This window comes from Mycteria americana, chromosome 2 (genome assembly GCF_035582795.1).
Source record: "Mycteria americana isolate JAX WOST 10 ecotype Jacksonville Zoo and Gardens chromosome 2, USCA_MyAme_1.0, whole genome shotgun sequence".
Taxonomy (NCBI): Eukaryota; Metazoa; Chordata; class Aves; order Ciconiiformes; family Ciconiidae; genus Mycteria; species Mycteria americana.
In genome coordinates this window covers 14,680,266-14,703,048 of record NC_134366.1, presented here as the reverse complement: position 1 = coordinate 14,703,048, position 22,783 = coordinate 14,680,266, and the positions used below count along the sequence as shown (strand labels likewise).

The 22,783-nt window shown below is 36.7% G+C and overlaps 1 long non-coding RNA gene across 1 annotated transcript; it reads left to right on the top strand.

Annotated features, from left to right (window-relative positions):
• Positions 1-3,631: 3,631 nt before the first annotated feature.
• On the top strand, positions 3,632-14,530 carry LOC142405305 (uncharacterized). The gene is made up of 3 exons (XR_012774121.1): positions 3,632-3,744; positions 3,907-3,992; positions 10,037-14,530. It is a non-coding gene; the product is annotated as an uncharacterized LOC142405305 (long non-coding RNA).
• Positions 14,531-22,783: the final 8,253 nt, after the last annotated feature.

The window sequence follows — 22,783 nt, the reverse complement described above, 5'->3', positions numbered from 1 at the left end:
GAAATTCAAGGTCAATTTTCATAGCTATAAAGATAATTTCTCTGTTTTCCTTATTCAGTACAAGGACAATGTACAGTTTATCACAAACTGGAATTTCTTGGTAAGAAGCTTGCTGTATTTTGACAACAGCAGGTGTTTGAGCAGCTTTCTATTTTTGCAGAACTCTTTCATCTGTGCATATATATGCATTATATTTCAACAGCTAATTTAGAGCTTTTAGGCTGCATAGTACTAATGTCCATACAGAACCATACACAGAGTCTTTAATTATGCAGTGTAAGTCTGCAGATACAATAGTGCTTATGAATTTCTAACAAAAAGTAATTACAGCACATGTGCAGATTATACTTTTCTACATGAAATAATCCTAGACTTTTTAATTCATTTTGTCAAACAACTAGCTCACATTCTGGACTAATGATCTGTAAAATTTCATTTGTAGTGTAAAATAACTCTAGAGATGAGATCTTTTAAAATCTTTGTAGAAGAGTTACTGGTATATATTTCTATCATAGTATCTGCACTTTATAATGGAACCAGTGACAGTCCTTTTCGATGATAGAGCAGCAGCTGAACAAGTAGAGCAGCTGAACAGACAAGGGCAACCAAAGAAAATGATACATCACGGAATATGCATCATTGTTCAGACTCAGCACAGCGTTGCTACACTTAAAGAAATCTGTAATGAAAAATAACAAGGTTTTGTTAAAATAAACGAAAATGACAATTGGTTACTATCCTCAGCTGAGGCTGGGGCAATCATATGTCTTGGAAGATATAAAACATAAAGATATATGTATATGAAGCTTTTGTTTTCATAAGGCCTCCCTGATTCAGTTCAAGAAAGATGATCTTCTGCTCTTGGGTAGCTATACCTCTGTGACCTTTTCCACATTCAGCACAAATCTTATGAATCATAGAATCATAGAATGGTTTGGGTTGGAAGGGACCTTAAAGATCGTCTAGTTCCAACCCCCCTGCCACGCGCAGGGACACCTTCCACTAGACCAGGTTGCTCAAAGCCCCATCCAACCCGGCCTTGAATACAACCCCAGACAGAGAATGACCCATTTCTTCATGGCATTCTTTGGATTTGATTATTATAGTTTTGAGTCCTCTGTGAAGGATAGTGAATGAAATGCCACCTCTATAACATACTTTAATAAAACTGTCGATAGTCACTGAGGCAGAGAAAGATGGGAATTAAAGAAAAAAAAGTATTGATTACTATTAGTAACTATTATTAATAACACTATTAGCTATTAATGACTATCAATACTGAGAACCCTTTCAAGATGCCAGCTTGAGTCCCTCTTTAGATTTTCTAGCCATTCTTTTTAGACTGTGGTTTCCTTTTTGAGCTTTCTGCCTTTCTAGTCAACAGAAGAAAATATAACGCATACTTAAGGATTAATTAATTTGGCAAATTTTAGACACTTCTTTAAAATGACATGAACTGTGTCCTACACTCCACTGTTTATATTGACTAGATCTCTGTTGACTGTGGAGGCAAGCTACTTTATAGACATCTCTGTTTAGTCTGATTAATCACATTTTTATATCCACTTGAATTGTAGACTCGGTAATGTGCATGTCTTCACGTAGAGACTTAATAGCACAGAACCTAATCCTTGGGGGTTATATTTTTATGACTTGACTGTGGGACCCAGCTTTTTCTTCCTGATTTCACTCATCAACAGACATTTTGGCTTCTGAAGCAAATAAGGCTGAGGTTTTACAGGCAGTGTTTTTGTATAGCTTGTCAACCCTCTCAAGGGATGTGGCATAGCAGCAATGCCTACGCCAGGAGGTAGGTCTCAAGGCAGAGGCGTTAAGGGGCTGCAGTCAGGACACATGGACAATTCTTACTGTGATGATAACTGTTGCTTTATGTCCGAGATTGAAAATTGTGAGTCAAACATGGGTTGTTAATAAAACACCCAGAAAAAATCTAAGGTTTGCCAAATTTTAGAGATTGAAAAGACAGAAAAAGTCACAAATATTTGCAAATCTTTCCAAACTCATACAATTCAGTTCCCAAAAAGCAGACTTTATAAAACTCAATCATCATTTTCAATGTTTAATGAAACTCTTTCTAATTCTACCTGTAAAAATAATGGAAGTTTAGAATCAGATGCTGTTTCTGTGAATTTCATCCAAGTCTGCACAAAGCTGTTTCCTTTTAAGTTTTTCTTCTGTAGCATAATTGGGCTATTACTTGTCTTACTTCCCTCTTAAACTTTGTCCCTCTCCACAGGGCAGGCAAATCTGTTAGCCTGATGCCACAGTCATTCTCAGGCGTTACTTATGTGGGACAGCATCTGTCAGGAAAATATAAATTCTTTCTTTACTGCCAAGAATAAAAAAGATATTATCATCAAATGTTTTGGTTGTGAAGTGTTCAAGGCATGCGCACTTGACAGTCCTGCAAAATAGGTCTCTTTCTTCAGTGCATGTCATACATTTGCACAGTGAGGAAACACTTCCTTCTTGATTGACGGACACTAAAGCGATACCGAGAGGAAATGGGCAAATATTTTAAAAGGAATTTTTAAATTTCATTCTTCCTTTAGATGGGACTACCCAATGTGCAGTGCAGGTACGCATTTATATGTCTCTGAATTGGTGGAAAAGACATTTGCAAAAACAGATTTCCTGATCCCATGTGTTTTCTTTCTACATGAGCTGCGACTGGAATAGGCAGTATCTCGTGTTTAAGGAAGAAAACTTTCCTTTTGAATTTAGTCAGCAATCATCACCTATATCTGCAAACATTTCTATGGTTGGAAATCTGATCTTAATGGAAATTGCTGGCAGACTTGATGTATTTTATTGCTAACCCGCTGTCTGCCTTCCCCTGGCAAGAAATCCTGAGATCAGTTACTGACAGTTATCCATTGCCTGTGCTGACTAATATTTCCTGTGCTCTGTTCTGCAGCCTGCTCTCTATGATTAAGTGACCACATATAACCATATTTGTTAATGAGTTCATAGTATTTTCCTTAGTCAGTTAGCTAAACAAATACTCCATATCTTTGAAGGCAGGGATACACTTTATTGCTTCCACATACGGCTCTAAAAGGATGTGATACAAAGGAACACAATGTGCCTAAGCCAACAGGAAACTTAAAAAAAGAAACTTGTACAAAGGCTCTAACAAATTTGTTTTTCTTCCCACTGAGTTTCTTGCATTATTCACTCCAGAAAAACAGACCAGTAATTTAAACACTGAAGAAGGATGCCAAGGGGTGGGGGAGTATACATATCAGAAGAAAATTTCACAATGTAAAATACTAAGATTGTAGAGACCAAACTTAATTGCTGTGAATTTTGACCAAATTCAAAGAGACTTGTTTGGGATATGTTTAAGCTTTTAAGGAGAAGAATGAATACTTTGTAGTTTAGGCAGTGACGCATGAAAGCCCTATGTTTGTAAACACTGCTGGTTTTCTGATAAAATATAGGGCTAAACTCTGCACCATGGACAGATTTACTCAATGTTCATTTGACCAAAATGCTTTGGTTTGATATGCTTGATCAGAAGGGATCCTGTACACACAGATTTCACCTCTGTGAGTAAGAATCAGGCATCTTCATGGCATTTCTCCAGTCATCCCTTCCCCACAAATATACCACCCTCCCCTGCAGCAGTGCTGTGAATCACTGCGGGACAGATACCTCCAGCCCTCGGGGAATCTCCAAGTGCGTGAAAAAGACGATGGTGGAAATAGATTTCCTGATCTTGTGTGTCTTTTATTTTTTTTATTGTTAAATACAGATGCCTTATGCAGTAGTTTGTTCCTAAGGAGCAATAATCTTTCTTTCTTAATTGTCTTTGACTTAAAACTATCGGCAGTGTAATGAGTAAGCAGGAGTAGCAGGCTTTGACTTTTGCCTTTGTTGCAGACCTGGCAGAGTACTGATGACAGCAAGGGGAAGACACCCAGGAAACGTTGCCAGATAGGAACCTTGGTTCATGCCAACACTGTCAGGTATTTTTATTGGTCATGTATGCAGGCCAGTGAGGGGAAATAAGAAATATGGAGCCAGAAAAACAGTTTCTATGCACCAGAGTCTCCATGGAATCGAAAGCAGGGCACTACACTGGAGTAATTATCACAGAATAGTCCCATTTTATTTTCTGCAGGCTGGGAGGGTAGATTTTCTCCATGCACTTCCAGCTGTCTCCCTTCATTTTCCTAGCTGCTAGCTGAGTCACTTGGGCTTGATGCATTGCCGAAGATCCTGGCTTTGATTAGTTCTTGTCTAACCCTGAATCCTGGTACTCGAGCTATTCTGACATAGTATTTTATTTGTTAATGGCTCCTATATATTAAGTGTTTGCTGTTCTATCCAATATGAGAATTTTATAAATTTCTGTTTAAAAAAGTGATTGTTATATTTTGCTTCTGCTCGACAATGACACTGAAATAGTTTTCCGTGCAATTCTGACTCACTATAGCCTGATTCAAAAGGAAAACTTTGCTGCAGTTTATCACACTTACAATAATATTAAGGCAAATAGTGTCATTACAAACATTATATACCAAGTACCAATTTTGACCATGTCTTTTCATTGCACTATATTCTGTATATTTGTAATTGTTAATCGCTTGTTTCTGAATTCCTGTGCTAAATCCAGATTAGCCTTTTGTGGGGAATCATATGCAAAAAGACCTGATCTTCTTATGGGAGGCAAAGCAGATCTAGGTTAAGACAGCAGAGTGAGCAAACGGGAGTCTTGCTGGCTCTAGCATGTTCTGGGTACAACTATGCTATTTAGATATGCTTATATATAAAAGTGCTTGTGTCCAAAATTACTGCTCTCTCAAGCTGTAGAAAAAATGGGCAGAGAAAAGACACTTTCTTCTGCAGGGTATTGTAAAATTTTAATACTTGTTTTTCTTCTGACCTGAGAAAAGAATGCCAGGTTTCAAAACTCTCACTGATAGGAAAAAAATTCAGACTAGTCAATATTTGTCTAACAAAGCTTAAAGATTTAGTTATTTTATATTTTAAATAAATCGGGTACATGATATAATGACAATAAGTTTGGAAAGAAAAAGGAAAAGAATTTAACTTTCCTTTTAAAAAGGAGTTTGAAATGGAGTATTACTTTATATAAATTTTCTCTTTTCCTCAGACACAAAAGAACAGCAATGTTGACTCGTATTACAGAATGTTTTAATTTTTAAAGAAAATTTTCAATGAATATTCTAACAGAAGACTATTCCATAAAAATTTTCAAAACCTACAGTAAACTTGCTAAGTAGGTCATAAAACATTCAGAGTATTTTTTTCTTATCCTGAGAGGAACATCCAAGGTAAATTTTTATCTATATGAAGAGCCACTTGCATCAACTCAGTGATAAAAAAGGTCATAAGTGATGCCCAAATATTACTTTGACCCTTTAGTCAGAGAGGATCCTGCCCCAAAAGAGCTTGAAATGTTCACGAGTGTCCATGGTGGATATCTCACTCTCTTGGTGGCTGCAGTCAGAACCACCAGCAGATGGTGCCTTAGCTAAACCTCCATGGCTCAACGGAAGCAGAATATACTTTTTAGAAACATACTCAAACAAATTCGCTAATCTCCACTTCTTAATATCTGAGATGATGATGAACCAAATGGGAAACTTTTTGTTATTTACTAATAAAAGTGAATGTGAGCAGTGGAAGATAACAGAACCATGAGCCTTTAAATAGCAATATCAAGGCATGCCAAAAATATCTGATTTCTTTATCTGACAGAATGACAAAATGTACCGGATGAAGAGCATGGGGTATATGCGCAAGAACGTTCATCAAGTTTCATCACCTCTAAATGGAGATAATGATGTTTGGGAAGTTTGTTGGTAATAAATCTGGAATGGATGAATGTGTACGGAAGAGCAAGGGAGAAAATAGCTGTAGAGACTGGCTGTAGACTCAGTCATTTTTAAATGCTGTTCTCTTTTAAAGCTGTTCGTAGTGTCCAGTGGCAGCCTGCTTCTTGAACGAAGCTCACATAACTGTCCCTTGCAAAGTTATTCCCTGAAGTTTGTTCATTAAGATAGCACTCATAGACATGTGCTGTTGTTTATACACAGGGAAGCTAGCAATGCTCAGAGCTTGCAGAAATGATTAGACAGAAGTTAAAATCAGTGAAAGCATCAGTGCCACCTTTCTGAGAACTGTTTTCACATTTTATAAGGAGATCTAATTGAGAATAATTCTTTCATTGATCAAAGTTCAAACAACAAGCGTCGAGAAATAACCCTTGCTGCAACTTGGAGGATGGTTTTAAAAACAAACAGAGAGCAGGAAGAAAAACGCTTTTCTAAAACAAACAGCTGTTTAAACCTCTATGCAATCTTATACAGGATGAAAGATTACAGAGATGGCTATATACAAGCAGCTATACTGCCTTCCAACAATTTTTACATAACTATTTTAAGTGCAGGTTTAAGTTATTAAGTTTCTTTTATTGACATTCAAGTTTAATTAGTAACAGATGTATCTGCATCACCAGAAGTGAAATCTGAAGGAAGAAGAAATAGGTTACAAATATATTTCATACCATGGGTTTCTAAAAAAAAAAAAAAAAAGAAGTGCTTACTGGAGAGGCTACTGCATTTCAATTCTAGACAAAATGATCCCTGTATACCATACCCAACTTTAATGAGTGTTGCAAGGTTTGATTAATATTTGCTCAGTTCTAGAAGAAAAGCACTGCAGTAAGTGACATATATTGAAATATTCATTTCTAATCTTATCAAGCTACACTGTTTGAAAGTAAACTATTTGTCCAGTCCATTGAACTTGTGAAACAAGTCTGGAAGAGACATAGTAAATTCCAGTAGAACCGTATTTTAGAGATAAACATGTCATAAGGAATGTGCCTATTCCTTGTGGCATAGAAATGCTGCTTGGTTTTTAATATGTGACATCTCCTGTTCTGGCAGTTTCTGAAAAAGCTTCTTAGTCCAGACTCATTTTGACACAGTAGCTTTTAGACCTAAGCTTGCAATACAAAATATAGGCAGCTTTAAGGAAAAGTGTGTTATTTATGAACTGCAAGCAACAGTTCAATAATTCAAGTCCATTAGTCATTTACTCATATCAACTTTAAGTCCATCCAAGGCAGATTTATGAATATAGTTCATAACAAACAGTAGTCACTTTCTACTTCCTAAATCTGCTTAACATTTGTAAAAGTTGAAAAAATGCAAGTATATGTATGAGGGGCTTGGCATCTTTATGTCTTTTATATAAATGTCAGAATTACCAAAATACATTTAAAAATAAAAGATCTATAACCAGTAGCTTCACACGATACTTTATTTGGAAAAAAAGCTGAAGGCTTGTAATTATAGAAAAAACTGGTTGAAAAAAGTGGGTTTTTAAATTTTTTTCTTTGTGGTTTCTATTTGTTACAACAAATATTTCTAGGGTGGTGTAAATTTTTTGAAATCATCAGAATTCTTGTAATTCTTACTGAAGAATGAAGCAATTTCAGGATTCAATTTGTTTGCATTGTATTATTTTTGATTTCAACCATTCAGCATTTTTCAGAGGTTCAAGAATATCATCCCGTAATTAGTCCAATGATAGTGACTAAAGGCAATAGTCATTAGTAAGGGTGACTTTGGGCCACTCAAGCAGTTAAAATGATAAATGGGTCTCCAGTTTGAACATCGTGTTTTAGTAGCTGATGAGGAATTCCAAAAGTCTGGAAGCAGAATATAAAAGCACCAAGATAATGTGGTTGGAAGGTATTACTAAAGCTGACATCATGTCTCTTACAGCCAGACATGTAGAGCGGTGCTGTATCATACATGCCAGATTTGAACAGTGTTTGGAAAGGTGCTGGCATCATTAATATTTGAAAGTAAAAATATCCTACTAATCATGGAATAATATTTCATGGGAAGAAAGAAAGCCCAAGTATTCTGGTTTTATCAGACTCCAATTCTTGCCAGCGCCAGCAAAGAATGGTTCCCAGTAGCAGGAAACCACAGTTGGTTCTTGAGAATTCCCATCTTACTAGCTTGTAGATACAGGACAAGATCTGTCTCAAATTTTATTAGGTTTTAAAATATATAAAACAAAAAAACCACCAATCACCTGAAGAAGGAGCTCTGAACAACTGAAATGGTTGTCATCACACAGGCTCCCTAATGTCTCCATATTCTTCTTCCCAGCATCTGGAGGGATGGGTACCCAGCTCAGAAGGGAGTCAGTGTATATTTTAAGTTTAAGCACACAACTAATCCCACTGTTACTATATGAGTAAGCTCATAAATGCCTTTTTGGACTGAGATATAGAGGGACAGCCACTCTGGGCTCTAGTTCATACCCTGCGTAGCACTGACTTACATATGAACTAACCAGGAAAGGAAAAAGACTGAAAGGAAGCAAAGAAATTCTAGACTGCAGTTACGATGGTTCACATAACCTAATGATCTGGCTCATGAAGAAAGTTTAGAGTCCTTGTTTCAGAGTGGCTAACAATCTTAAAATCATTATGATAATATGGAACCAGGAGAACCATCAAGACCTCTACATTTATTTATTATGCTCACTTCATGATTCTTTCATAAGCAAAGCTAATATGTGAATATTCCAAGAGTTAATTTATATGCCAATTCTTATGATTTTTCCCCCTGAAAATTGTGAGTAAAACCAGGACAAACAATAACACAAGAAACAAAACAGCATTTCATTGTTAACTTTGAAATAAAGCTAACACAGTGCAGAAGTAACTTATAAATAAAAAATGAACGCTAACATTACAAACCCACATTAATTTAACTACTGTCGGTCTACCTTAAGTTCTGAAAAACTGCAGGCTAAGCCACTGAGGTTCTAATAACTGTACTGGTAGAACTGCTGCTTTCATTGATGAATAACTCAGAAAAACAGAAATGTTGGTACTCCTATGCACTATTTTAGCTGCCAGTCTGCTAGGACTGGTTGCAAAGAGAAGACCACTGGAGGAAGATGCAGTTTTAATGAGTTGTTAAGGTTAATGTGCTAAAAATAAATATTGCAGTTCTTTAAGAACACCTGGGAATGTGCCACAATCCAGTTCAACTTCTAAGCAGAGGAAAGATATAAAAAAGATTACAAAAAGAAGTGTGGAGAAAGGACTAAGGTAAATGACATGAAGGTGTAATAGCTATTGCATAATTCCTTATGTGTTGCAGTTCCATAATTTTCCTTTCATTTTCATTGATAAAGACTGCTAAGCCAGGAAAAGTCCAAGGATAAGGGACCTTCCAGTATTTCTCCCGTTAGTTTTGCCACTGATTTTTCCATGCTACAGGTACTTCCCCCTACATCTCTGCTATTGATTACAGTGTGCTGTGCTTTGTGGTGGAGAGATTATTGCAAACTTCAGGACCAGACTGAATTTTGAAAAAAAGTTTTAATTGAGTTTCCTTAAGTTTTGGATGTATTTTCAAAAACACTCAAGTGAGCACAGTAACCTACTACTCCCAGCAAGTTACTTCTGAAGGGTTGATTGATGGGACTGGATTTGCTTTTAATATCACACTGTTTATGGCTAAATGATAAGAATGGATTCCCATGATTTTTACCATGGTTTCCTGGAAGCCCTGGAAAGTACTGATTAGTAAACATAAAACTAGCTTGGATGGATGAACAACAAAAGGAAGCCTGTTCTGTAATCCTTTCTTTGCATCTCTTTATTCAGTTTGTTTTTAGATCAGCGTTCAGAAAGTCACTGTATACTAACAAACCTCAAATTGCCAAAACAGCAGCGGGCTGATAAAATGAAAAAAACAGCAGGTAAGGGAAAGGCATGTGTGCTTTAGGAGGGCTCTTTAAAGCTGCAACTACATTTTTGCAAAATAGCTTACAACGAGAAGTATTTTACTGTACCTCGGTTCTTCTTCCCTCACAATCACCAGCTGGCTCACAGCTGGGGGATGCGCTACGGTGTAAAAGGTTTTGAGTGACGTTGAATGAAAACGTGTGCCAACTTCATTGTAAAAGCTTGCGTTAACCAACAGCCTCTCTGCTCTTTTAACAGAAGTGTACGTTCTGTGCCTCCTGTCTGGGAGCTGACAAGCAGCTCCCGATTGCCAGGCATCTGTCACTGGCATGAATGGACAGTGCAAGTCTACTATCCAGCTCTGGGTTTAAAGATGGTTGGCTCCTGCATTTATGCAGAACAGCTCTGCTTCCAATAAGAAATGATTCTGAACAATTTACCATCTCAGATCTCTTCATCTGAGGACAGACTGGCTGCTTTGAAAGGGAAATATCTCCAAGAGTGATACGACTCTCACAGTGGTTGTGAGCACTTGAATGGAAGATTTATGCTTAAATATATAGACTGCAAATCGAGGCTAGGCTTGCAATACAGAAAAAAATACAAAGGAAATATATTTTCCCTTCTGAAAAAACAGTCAAGCAGAGATGCTGGTGCTGGGGTTGCAGCTCAGCAAGGAGGAAGGCAGCACAGATGAGGGGGTGCCTTGGCAGGATCTGCCACACTTGCCCACCCTGTTTTGCCATGTGTTGAGTAGGGGCTAGAAACAAAGACTGCTATATGGCCAGCAGATCTGAACCCCAGCCCCGTAAGTCCCCTAGGACTGTCCTATCAAGCTGGACGAGGCGCTGGTTTAGCGCTGTAACCAGCCTCAGGAGATGCTACTGTTGATCACGGCAGCATCTACCTGAAAGTAACTTTTTGCCTATGTAGACACATTTGGGCCAAATTTTGTCCAGTTTCTAACAGGGTGCAGAGCAATAAGGAAAGAACAAGAAAACTGAAGAGCCATCCGAACCGTCAGAGTAACTCACCATTCCTGTCGGCACAGTAACTTCAGAAACCCTCTGGCTGCCTTTATTGCGCGTTCAGCAAGGCCAGCAAATTCTCAGCCCCGCTGCCTGCTTTGGAAAGGCCAAAGTACCGAGGTGCTCGCTGCTGCCTGAAGCTCCCATTGAATCTTCACAGTCTCGGATTACCTCAGTCCGGACTGTTAAGCCCTTCATTACACTGGAAACTTTTAGTTTGTTTGCACTGAACAGGTGACCTGAAATACTCCACTGTTGTTGTGCACGGACATGACGATTCACATATGTGAAACACTGTTCAAAAGCAGTCCGTATTCTTCTGCCTTATGTCTATGTTTGCACCCAAAAATGTGTATGTATTTATTTATTTATGGTAAACTGAGTAACTGTCAGGTTTTTGAGTGTAAAAAAACCCATTTCTTTTCTAAATTGATATCTGAGGAAATTCCAAAGATATGACAGGTGGTTTCCAAACAAATATTTAGGGGAATGGGTATTACATTTTATAAAGCAGCTACATCACATGCCATAGTTTCCCTTTATACTCAGGGTGATTTCCTACTCTCCAGGAGGGGACATTACTAATACATCATCAAGTAAGATTGGAGCTAATTATTAATAGCAGTGTTATTAGTTATTAGTGGCAATGACGCCTGATGCTAAAGATGAGTAAAGACCATGTCACAAATCAAGCTACATCTCCTAGAGCAAGACAGACTGCTGCTATTCTGTTTCTGTTTGATGATTAGCGATAAATACGATCCACCAAGATATCAGAGGTAAGTCTGAGGCACTGAAGGGTCTGGAGGAGGCAGAAAGCAGATTTTTGTCACACAGAAAAATACATAACTCTAATCTCTTTAGGAGATTTAGATCCTCAGCAAGTATAAATGGAGTTGATCATACTAGCATCACTGACATTCAGTTGAACTTGATCTTCATGAAATTTCTCATAGCATTTCTGTTTCCATACATTCAATCATTAGGTAGTTTACACTTTGGGACAGAAGTATAATATAAGATTGTGCTATTAAATTCACATTTCTGGACTTACGGTATCTATAATCTCAATGGAAAATCAGTCTCAAGAATGCTTCACCAGTAGGAGTCATATAGCAGTTCAGAAAGTCTAGAGCAGCATAAAATTATTGATCAAAACAAATTCCAAATGCTAAAGCGCAATGCTTACATTTCCCTGGTCTTGTAAACAAAAACCCCTGATTGCCTGTGTAGTGTTCTATAAAAAGAGAAATAAATAAATAAAACCCCACATGCTGGCAAGCCAAATGAGCTATTACCAGAAGATGGCAGTGATGTCTTTTTACAGCTGTATTCACCATGCCATTTACAAGAATAACATAATTGCTGTATAGTTATATCATAGCAAAAAAGGGACCTTGGTATAGTCAAACCAATTACCTCCTGGTATCTTCAGCAGTCTATCTAATGTGGTACAATTTTTCAGTAATTTTCAGTTCTGTTACTTGTCCTCTATTTTTAGACTACAGTTGTTTTGGAAATCAGCCAAGCTCTAACAACATGAATAACATTTTAGTTGTAGCATTAACAAACAGTTTGACACACCTTAAGTTTGATTATTTCCAAATTAGAAGAATCTGGTTGGAGGCCATTTTCCCGTCACTGACTAGGTCTCGGCAACCCTTATTTGCTTTAGTTTTTTGTTAATTTAAAGGCTCTGTGAAATAATAGCAGAAAATGTAGTGAGGGTAAATTTAACATAAACAAGAACATTTATTTTATTGTATCCACCTCATAGCTGTATATGTAAGTTCCCAGATGCTACACCACAGTGTGTTTCATTAGAGGGGAATTCCCTAACCTCAGCAGAATGATGCTACGATTGTAAAATGCCTTTAATTTCATGTAGCGATGAGAGCCTGACAGTCATTCTCTATCCCGGATGATGCAAGGAGCTATAAAGAGAAAATCAAGGTTTCTGCTTTTAATTTCATAGGTCACAGAATTATACCATCCAGAACGAGACAAATGAGTGATTTGTGGAAGGTATGCGATGCCTTTTGCCATAAAGCCTGTCACCCTTACACACTTCATTGTCTCGTCAAGAATGAGTGTGTCTGCTACTGCCAGTGCTGCCGTGAACCGAAAGCCTTTCAGATCAAAGGTGATGCTGCTTATCAACAATTCAGCAATAATAATATGATCTTCCCATTTAATTTTTCTTGGAAGAATAAAGGCTTTTAATTTGAATTGTACAAATGAACTTAAACACAGTTATTGGTAATAACACTGACTTAAATGTTTCTCTTTGCCAGTTACAGATTCCCTAAGCTCCTTAGTGCTATGTAAATGTAAAAAACCCAAACCTTAGCAATGGATTTGAAGTGCTGATTCTCCTAAAGTCCCCTAAGCAAACTGAACACTGAGCTGCCATGTCAAGCCTGTTAAGTCATTTGAAGGAATTTGGGAAGTCAGCACACTTGGGGTAATTTCCTGGCAATTCATCTATAATGTCTACTGCCTGTTCCAATTTCTGACACATAGATATATTATACCCAACTGTGACCAGCCTGCATAAACAGTAAACTCTCTTGAAAATATAGAATGTGAAGAAATAAGCTTTCTTAGTACTTTTAGAAAGGCAGATAAATCATATCGAACTTGAAATAACAGATGATCAGATCTTGAATGACTGAATACCTGTGTATATTTTTATCTAAGAACTGAATGTAAAAAATGTTGATAATGTAACAGCATTAATTTTTAAAATTATTTCAGAGTGTTTGCCAAATACCTAAGCACCTGAAGCAATCCTACCGCACATGATTAAGTTTCATGTTTGTCTAAGACAAGCTTCTCCCATTTATTTATAGAAAATGACTTAAATTCTTCCCAAAGTATGTTTGATTTCACTTGAATTTACAAGGCTGCTGGTGCATATTTTAAATTATGCAGCTTTCTGAAAAGGATAGATATGTCATAGCAAGTTTGGTGGGGTTTTATTATAAAAGGGAATTGGAAGCTTTAAAAAGATCAAGGGCAATAATGCAAAGATGTAGGTCAACTGAAATTTAAAGTTCACAGAGCACTCTGAAGGTTTTTAAATACATCTCAGTAGGAAGTCTGTGAGTAGGACTGCAGGTCCTTGCCATGTGGAAATGCCTCTTCCTTATGAAGTTGTAATTCCGAACTCCAGAACACTCGTATAACCTCAAATCTTTTCCCTTTCATCAGTGTCTGAAAATGTGAAGTTCTGGTGGGCTTTTCATCAGCAAAATGACAGAAACAACACATGCCCAAGGAAATATATAATTATTTTATATGTTTTGATCCACTAAATTGTGAAATTAAGAAAACTCATTATGGATATTCTTTTTTAAAGGTGAGCAGAATAGTTTGGCAGGTGAAGGAAGGCTGCTTTAGAAAGCTAGAGGTGTCCACTGTATTTGAAAAGGGAGGTCTTTCCTTACAAATATATTAATAGATGATAGCCTTCCTCACCCTATTGAAACGAATATATTTTTTATCATAACTAGTGTATTTCAGATCCCACTTCAAGCTTTTCTTTTTCCTCCAGAGTGGTACAATGTTGATTGAAATCACACAGGTTCCCATTACACAGCCCAAAGTCTGTTGATGAAATCTAAAGAACCATTTCCTTTTTTGTTCTCTCACTCCTTTAATTTTCCTCCTATTTCCAAAGTTCAGGCTACTTCTATTCCCGGATAGAAAAGATATTTTTCACTTTTTGTACCTTTTTCGGTAAAAGTAATAAGAAAAAAATCAAAATTCTACTGAAAACAAACATTTATTTGTATCTCTTCTTCCCTGAGATAATGAGAACACCTCATTCTGGATAATGTTTTTGATTGTCATTTCTTTTTTGTTAAAAAACCATACTCATCCTACTCTGTTTGCAACTGTCAGTGATGTCATCCTGAAGGAAGAAAACTTAAAAGAAGTATTTTGGTGGTTGTGTATAAACTAAGATCAGATCAAAATACTCTCTGGTTAGGATAATTTATACCAGTTTCTACTGTGACTTTGTCTAATAAAACAATCAAATGCAAAGTTCACTCTCTGACGACTGAAGAATTGGATTGTGCAGAAAATAAAAAATTGGCAGAGCAAAACATCTCAGCTGTAGGCTATAAAGGAAAAAGGAACATAGAAAAGGTCTCTGTTAAAAAGAAAAACAGTGACTGAAGAATCATTTCTACATTCTGGAGACCTCTTTTGAAAAACGATGACCCTGGTAACTGGGCAGACAAAGAACACACTATTAGAGAGCATTAACTTCAGGACTGCAGCCAAGGGACAGATATTAGAAAATGAATAAAGCACTAAAAATCTCTTTCTCTCTCAAGATTGTGGAAATATAATGGCAAATTAATTAAGAGGAACCATACAATCATATGCTACGATCTTGTCAATTCACAAGCTAAGAAAGGTTATACAAGGTCAACATTTGGATGCAACCCCCTCTTGGGAGCATCCAGATCAGCAAAGTCCAAACTTCTTAGACTAAAGGCCAAACACATCATTCAATAATATCAAAGGGATGATATCCTCTTTTTGGGCAGATTCTATTCTCTGTTCTTTAGGTAGCTTAAATGAAGAGCAGAGAGTTGAAAGCATAAGCCAAGTTTTCTAGTGGAAATTCATGTGCACTGCAGGAAAATAATTACTTATTATAGTAAGAGAGGGTGTAAAGAAAGAATAACAGGCCAAAAGCTGAAAATGAGAAATTCTCGACGGTGACTGAATACTTCACCAGATTACTGTGGAGATTCCCAAGGTAAATGGCGAGGCACGCTTTTCAATGTAAAACTGGTCTGCAAAAATAAAATTAGCTTAAAACTATAGAAATAATTATAAAAGGTAGATTTAGAAAGAAATAATTAGAAAGGATAGAACTACATTAACTTATGCTTTGGTTAGAATCTATCTCCCCCAAATTAACCTCTAAAATCAGACTCTCTTTGAGCTTGTTTTCTACGCTTCCCAATAACTAGAGGGACAAGAGACAAGCACTTCTAAAGGGAGAGTCTGCTATTTGCATTTTTAGACACTGCCTGTGAACTTGCCTTCCAGATGTACCTGTTTCTCTCCACAGAGTTTAGAAGAAGCTTGACGAATATCTTAGGTTAGAGACAGAACCTTTTGGTGATTAATGGGGAAATGTACCCCATCTTCATTATCTCTCTTCTCCATTCACCTTCTGAAAACCTGGATGATTGCAGGACGACCTCACAGGAGCTCTGACTTCAATAGGGAAGCTATAGATGGTTTATAATCCAAACACTACTGAGACCCATGGAAATGTATCTACTGACAGTGATACAATAGGAATCTGGAAGGAACCTTAAAATGGTATAATTTAATCATGTTTTTTCATATCCATATTCTAATATAGTCCAAAAAGTCAGACTACGTGCACAAAATAACTGAAATTGCTATTTAAAAGCAGTCGTTGGTCTGTCATTATAACTGTCATTTGGTAGAAGTTTTTTGTGTGGTAGCTTTCACTACCACACTAGCGATAGAAATGCTGTAGTCACCATAATGATTTGAAAGAGACAGTATTGTAACTTTTCAGTTGGCTTCCTGCAAATCTTGTCTTAGTTATACCTTTTGTCTTGGAAAACACTGGCCAGTGGCATGAAGAATAATGGTAAAGGCAGGGTATTTTTGACTGAATCCACCGCTTGGTTTAATGAGGAAGACTGTCATTGTCTGAATTGTTACAAATCACTTTGACAGTTAACGAAAAAATGGAGGACAGATTCACTTGCTGCCTCTTCAGTTCCCTCTCTGATGTTTTTCAACTAGAGTTATGACAGTATCCCGTTTCCCTGACCTGTATAAGGAATGTGTGCTCAGTTACTTTTTGGTTTTAAAAGTCAGAGATTCCAGCTGGTAACAGTAGCTTTTCTGCCCTTTGAAGTAGAGATAACAGATAATATTAGATTTACAAAAGCCCAGCAACATTTATTAAATTTTAGAAGCTTTCCTTCTAAATACACAATATCCTTTAAAAACTTGATCTAAGGGGAATTATGAAAGATAGAGTGCAGTAAGAGAAGAGAGACTGCTGCCTGGTGTAGTTCAGAAGCAATAGAGAGCACACTACAGAGTATTTTGTTCTTCAAGTGATTTTCATTTGCTGCTTTATTAGTCATTTTTAGATACACTGTACAGTTTGAAACTGAGAACGGTGCTAAACTGACAAGATATATGCATCTGCTAGAATTGATCTACCAACTTGTGGTATTCACTAAATTGGTGCCCCAGCTCTCTACTCTGTATAGTGTGATTTTTCCTTTTCTGGAAGAGATGATAAGGAACACACAGAGGGTCACTCTGAGGGGCAGGAAGGATAGTCTCTTCTGAACAGGCAGGCAAACACACATCCTTACAGAGGAAATTCGATGGTGATATTTCTTTTCTCATTTATACACATAACTGAGATAAAAAAATTGGTTCGCTCCACTTTTCAGAGTGGTAAAAGGTACAAAAGTAAAAATATATCTGCACTGATGATAACCAATAGGAATAATGCTTAGGTGGGTACTATTCTTCTAGTGAGATAAAGAACTAGCAATGATTAGCAACACAGACCTCTATTAGTGTATCTTGTCAATTTATATGGTGATAATAGCTACATAATTAGAGTTAGTTTCAGTCTTCAGTTTCTACTCCATATAGGGAAAACACACAAACAGACACACTATCCACTGAAACCTAAGACACTGAAGGTGAAAGAAGATTTTCTCCTATTCATTTCTCACTCCTCAGGGAAAGTTCTACTCTTGCAGCAGAAAGATTAAGAGGGTGAAGCCAAAGCTCTGTGCAGTCAAGGAAGGTATGGCATGGGCATTCAGTCCCTGCTCTTCTCATGCAGAAGAAACATGCAAAAGCGTGTGGGCAGGAAATGGCACAAAGTGTCCCTCTCATGCAATCGCTCAGCTACCTACAAAATATGCAATGGAATATTCCATTTTATTTGATTTTTAAATATCCAAGTTACGCTTTATTTCAATTTATGCCAAAGGGTTATCAGGCCTTGGTATGACTTGTTCTGTAATTAAATTTTTTGAGGACCAGTATGTGATGTGAGAAGTCCAGCTTCCAGCCTTGGTATTGGTATTCCTGTGAGAATTCAGGGTGAAAACTTTATTTAAATAAAGAAGAGAATGTGAACAAAGGTGTCTCCTAAATGTATCAGCAGATCAGCCATGAAGTGATACAAACTATGTCTGTTCTAATTGAAAGGTTTGCTTTTGGTTTTTTGTGGTTTTTTTTTTTTTTTCTGAAAGAGTCTTTGGAGAATTTGGAAAATCTTCCAGTCAGATCTACTTTCATGTAAACAGAACACTTCATTATATAAGCTGCATCAAGCCCCAGAGGCAAAAAAAAAAGGAAACAAAATGCCGATGATGGAAAATGTGCACTAACTCTTCTATTAAGAGCATTTACTAAGACAGCAGTTGCAAGATAATTGACTGATGTAAAATTCCTGGTGAATACGACTTTCAGAACACTCCAGTTTCAGATGAACCAGATGTCTGGTGCATATGTGGAATTCCCTAGGTGACCTGTTTATGAATACTTGACACCAACAAAGACATAGGAAAAGATGTGAATGTAGAACATTCATTGTACCTGTGAGCCTTATACTGCGTGTGTTCATCTTTAGGAAAATAGCTGGAAATTTAAAGTAACTCATGTCTTTTGCTCCATCTTTGTCTCATCAATCAGTAAAGTAAGAATTTCTAATGTTTTGCTGGTACGCCCCTGAAATCTGTGTAAAGTTCTGTCATTAGGCAGCTATACCTGTGGTTTCTGGCCAGCTATAGGACTAAGGGAGAACAATTCTTTCCTGGGTAGTTTTTTCTATGGAAGAACCCCTTACCCCTTCCAACTCAGCCTCATTTGAATGGAAATTTGAATGGTACATTAGGTGCTTGGCTGAGCAAAGGAATATCTGCCAATTCGTCGTGCCAAACGATCAAATTCAGCACAACGAAAAGGGCAGTGAGTAATACATTACAGTCTAGTCACAGTACGTTAAAGTTTGACGTACACAAGCCTACTCCAAATTCAGACTTCCTTTTGCTATTATCATTTTAGAGATCAGCAGCTATGTGATCTTTGTGCTTGTATTACTCTGTAGCCTACAACTTATGCCAGGTTTATAGGGAGTCACCTGGACAGAAGATCACTGCAGCAACCTTAGCATGTCTGAATGGCTGACCACTGCTAACAAATCTGTTTTACACTTTACACCAGCTATGCTTCACCTATTGGTCATAGATCAGCATGGGCAATTAGACATGGAGCTGTAAGACTTACTGATTTATTATCTCACAACTCCCATTTGTACTCTGTCCCTGCCTTGAAAGTAAACATTGTTTAATGTAGTTTATAGGAAACTTGGCATCTTTTGCATGAAATCCTCAACTTTCAATAGACGCAAAGAATTGTAACATTCCTGAACATTTATAACTACTAGTATTACACTGTATGGCGGCTTTATTTAGAACTAAAGTTATTTGAACTTTGAAGTTCCTAAACCTGAGTTTCAAAAAATAAATCAAGTGCGAAGTATGAATCTATGTGCAATTTTCTTGGATGTCCTACTTTTTTTGGTACAGTCAACACAGCTGTTCCATTCCTCCACTCTAGAATTACACAAAGACTTTTTCCGAAACAGGTGTCCATTTTGTCTTCTAACTAAGAAAAAGCCTAAAAATAGAGCACAAAGCAAAATACAAAGCTTAGCATTTTCCTCTTTAAATCTTTTCTGTAGAAAGTTGTGATCGCGTTTCCTTTGCACTCTGCTGCATACCTGCTTCTAACAGCCATGATCTGTGATGCTGAAATAACAGTACACAACATGAATATTAACTTACATCAGCATCCTACATATAAGGATTTGTAGTTGGATATTATATCTATCCAGAATTTGTGTATTTATGGTAAATTGTATATCACTTCAGAAATGCATAGTAACATTATCAATCAGAGCTGGGCAGTTTACTCATGAGAAACAATGGACAGCTGAATTACAGCCTTTTTTGCTACAACTAGTGCAATTTTCCTGAATGTGTTTTTTTAATAACTCATCAGATCATATATGCCATCCAGGTGTATTTCATGTACTCACCTGTGAATTGAAAGCTACAGCTACTTCATCATGATCTGTTATCTAAGTTAGATATTCTCTAGTTTTTGTTAACTGATTTGATTGTCTAAGCTTAAGCTTTACAAACAACTGTAGCTTTCAGTTAGGAAATTAGGTGGCAAATGAACCAAAGAGATAAAAAAGTTAAAACATATTTTGTTGAAACTCTTAATTCCCAAGTTTTCTGAGGATAAAAAGGATATGTTTCTTCATTAAAACATCCCTTTTCCCAGTTTTGTTCATTTGTTTTCCTTATCCTTTTATCCCTTTTCCTTATGTATATGAAGCATAGCTGTAGTAGGCTATGCATATGGACTTGCCTCCTACTAGATCTGCCTCTTCTGTCTGGCCTACTCCTTCACAAGACTATTTATGCAGAAAATGACACTCACTGTATCGCACTGCAGATCCTTGGTTTCCTCAGTCTCATACCCCGCGCCTTCTTTCTGTCAACTAATGTTCCCGCTTCCAAGCACAAATATCAAAATACAAAATATCAACACCATCTTTATGGAAACCCTTATACAAAGAGACACAAATGTGCACTAATTTAATCAGTGTTAGCAAGCATGCTCATGAATATATTTTTCCCCCATTCGCTCCTCCAGAAATGTTTGGATAAGATTAAGAAAAGAACGTACGTAAGTTGCTTACCAAAAAGCATTTTATATCTGTCATTTTATGTAATATAAACATAAGGTGAACATCGGGGGAAATTTCCTGAGGTGAAGATTGGCACTGAAATAGTTTCCCAATGAAAATTGAGTAGGAAGCCTTAAGAGATTTAAAGCTAGACAAGATAAAATAAAAGACTGTAGGGGAAAACATTGCAGTGACAGAGAGCGAGAATATGTTTAATAGGTCTTTTTCCATCTCTCACCTCTGTGCTTTCATGATTATTTTTTTCTGCCTGAGAAATTTTAAAAGGCTTCTTTTTGATAAACAGAATGATTCTGTTCTCTAAAGCTATATGATTTTAGATGATGGGTAACTCAAGAGCTTTGCGTTAGTGCTCTTGAGGTAGCACTTGAATGATGATAGAACAAAATGGAGCAGCAATTAAATACATTTTAAGGTTAATTACAAAAAATGTGATTTTAATTTAAAATACATTGATGCCATTCTGCCAAAGCCATATTAATTCTGAAGAACACTAAACGTGGTCTACTAAGCTCATTTATTAGAAATAGCAGACTTAAAACAAACTAAACATATATTGCTGACTTCCTTGTGTTGCCCCTTAACTTCTCTTGAGATCCGGGGAGACGACAATTTTGTTCTGTATTTGAACAACACCTAACACAGCTGAGTTTTATTCCATTACTCAGTGCTATGACTACAAATCCGTAGGAAATAAAAACCCAGCCGACCTTGCTGATAGCCAATTTAGCAAAGTGAGGCATATATTTAAAAACATTTGGTTTCTAAAAAAAGAAAATAGGTAAGTCTGTCCACAGGTGTAGGGAGAACAGGTGTAATAATAAACATGAAGCATTGTCCTTAAGAAGATGCAGAACTGCCGTTTATTTATTTCTGGATAAGAAATTACAGGACTGAATATAAATTGATGAAATTATTAATAATTTTTTGGACCTCCCAAGAGATTCTTCTCACACCACGTAAAGAGAGACAATCAGTACTGAAGAGCAATAAATGCATAAAAATGCCCTGGATTTTTTTCTCTAGCTTGTTCCCTATTCAAAAATTTTACTAATATAATTAAGCTGTTATAAATGCAGTCAAATCTATGCAAACTCAGCACCTGTAGCAGTTGAACCCTTTTCCAAATTAAAGTCATCGAGTTACGTGAAAGTTATTTAAGCAAAGGTTTAACTGGTTTACATGTATCTATTGTACATTTAGTGTAACTTCTCTAAGATTGACAAGGTTCAAAATACAACCTATAAGAGGGGTGATCTCCATTTAAGAAGAGATGCTAACTGTTTCCTGGATTCACAAACACTGGATTTATTAAACAAGCTTTAACTAACTAGGTGAGTTTCCCTGAAGTGAGATGATTTCAAATGTACTTCTGATGTGCAAAAGATAATTATTCTGCAAAGAAGGATAGAGGGCCAAAGAAGAAAGGGGTGGGAAACCAAGAAAATGTTTGAAGGTAAAAAGTAAGGAGAGCAGAGAGGGGCATCATTGCCAGCATAAGGACAATGAGAAGGGCTTTTGAAATGTAAGAAAGAAGGCTAAAGAAGTATTAGACAAAATGGGTTTAGCAATACACTGGGGGAATGAATTTAATTACAACTCCGAAAGACATGTGATAATGATTTTTTTCTGTTAATTTGTCTATACCAGGCACATAACAAAGAAACAGAGATCAGGAGAATTAGATAAGCTACTAAAATATTTTTTATTACTGAAGTTAGATTTACTTTAGGATGTTATTAATTAGGATAAATTAGTGTGAGGTCCTTGACTTCAATAAAACTACACTGATATCCATCAGCTGAGGGCTTGGTAACTTGTACACCGTTATCTGAATATCCTAACTTCAATAAAATGCTTCTTGTCATTTGATACCTCTTTCTGTGATTTCCTTGTCTGGTTTCAGGATCTGACTTGTTCTGTAATTGTGTAAAGACAGCTGGCTACAGCTGTCCTTACAGCAGTTCTAGTTTGTTTTCTCACTTCTGTACCAAGTTTGGGGAATTCTTGTACTTATTTGAACTGAATTGATCCTGTTCACCTAAGCATTTTATACAAGTCTGCTGGTTAAATGGATGATTCTTTAAAAGCTGAAAGTCCAATAAAGAAAATGATCTTTGATTTTGTTGTTGCGTCTTTGGCTAGTTGAAA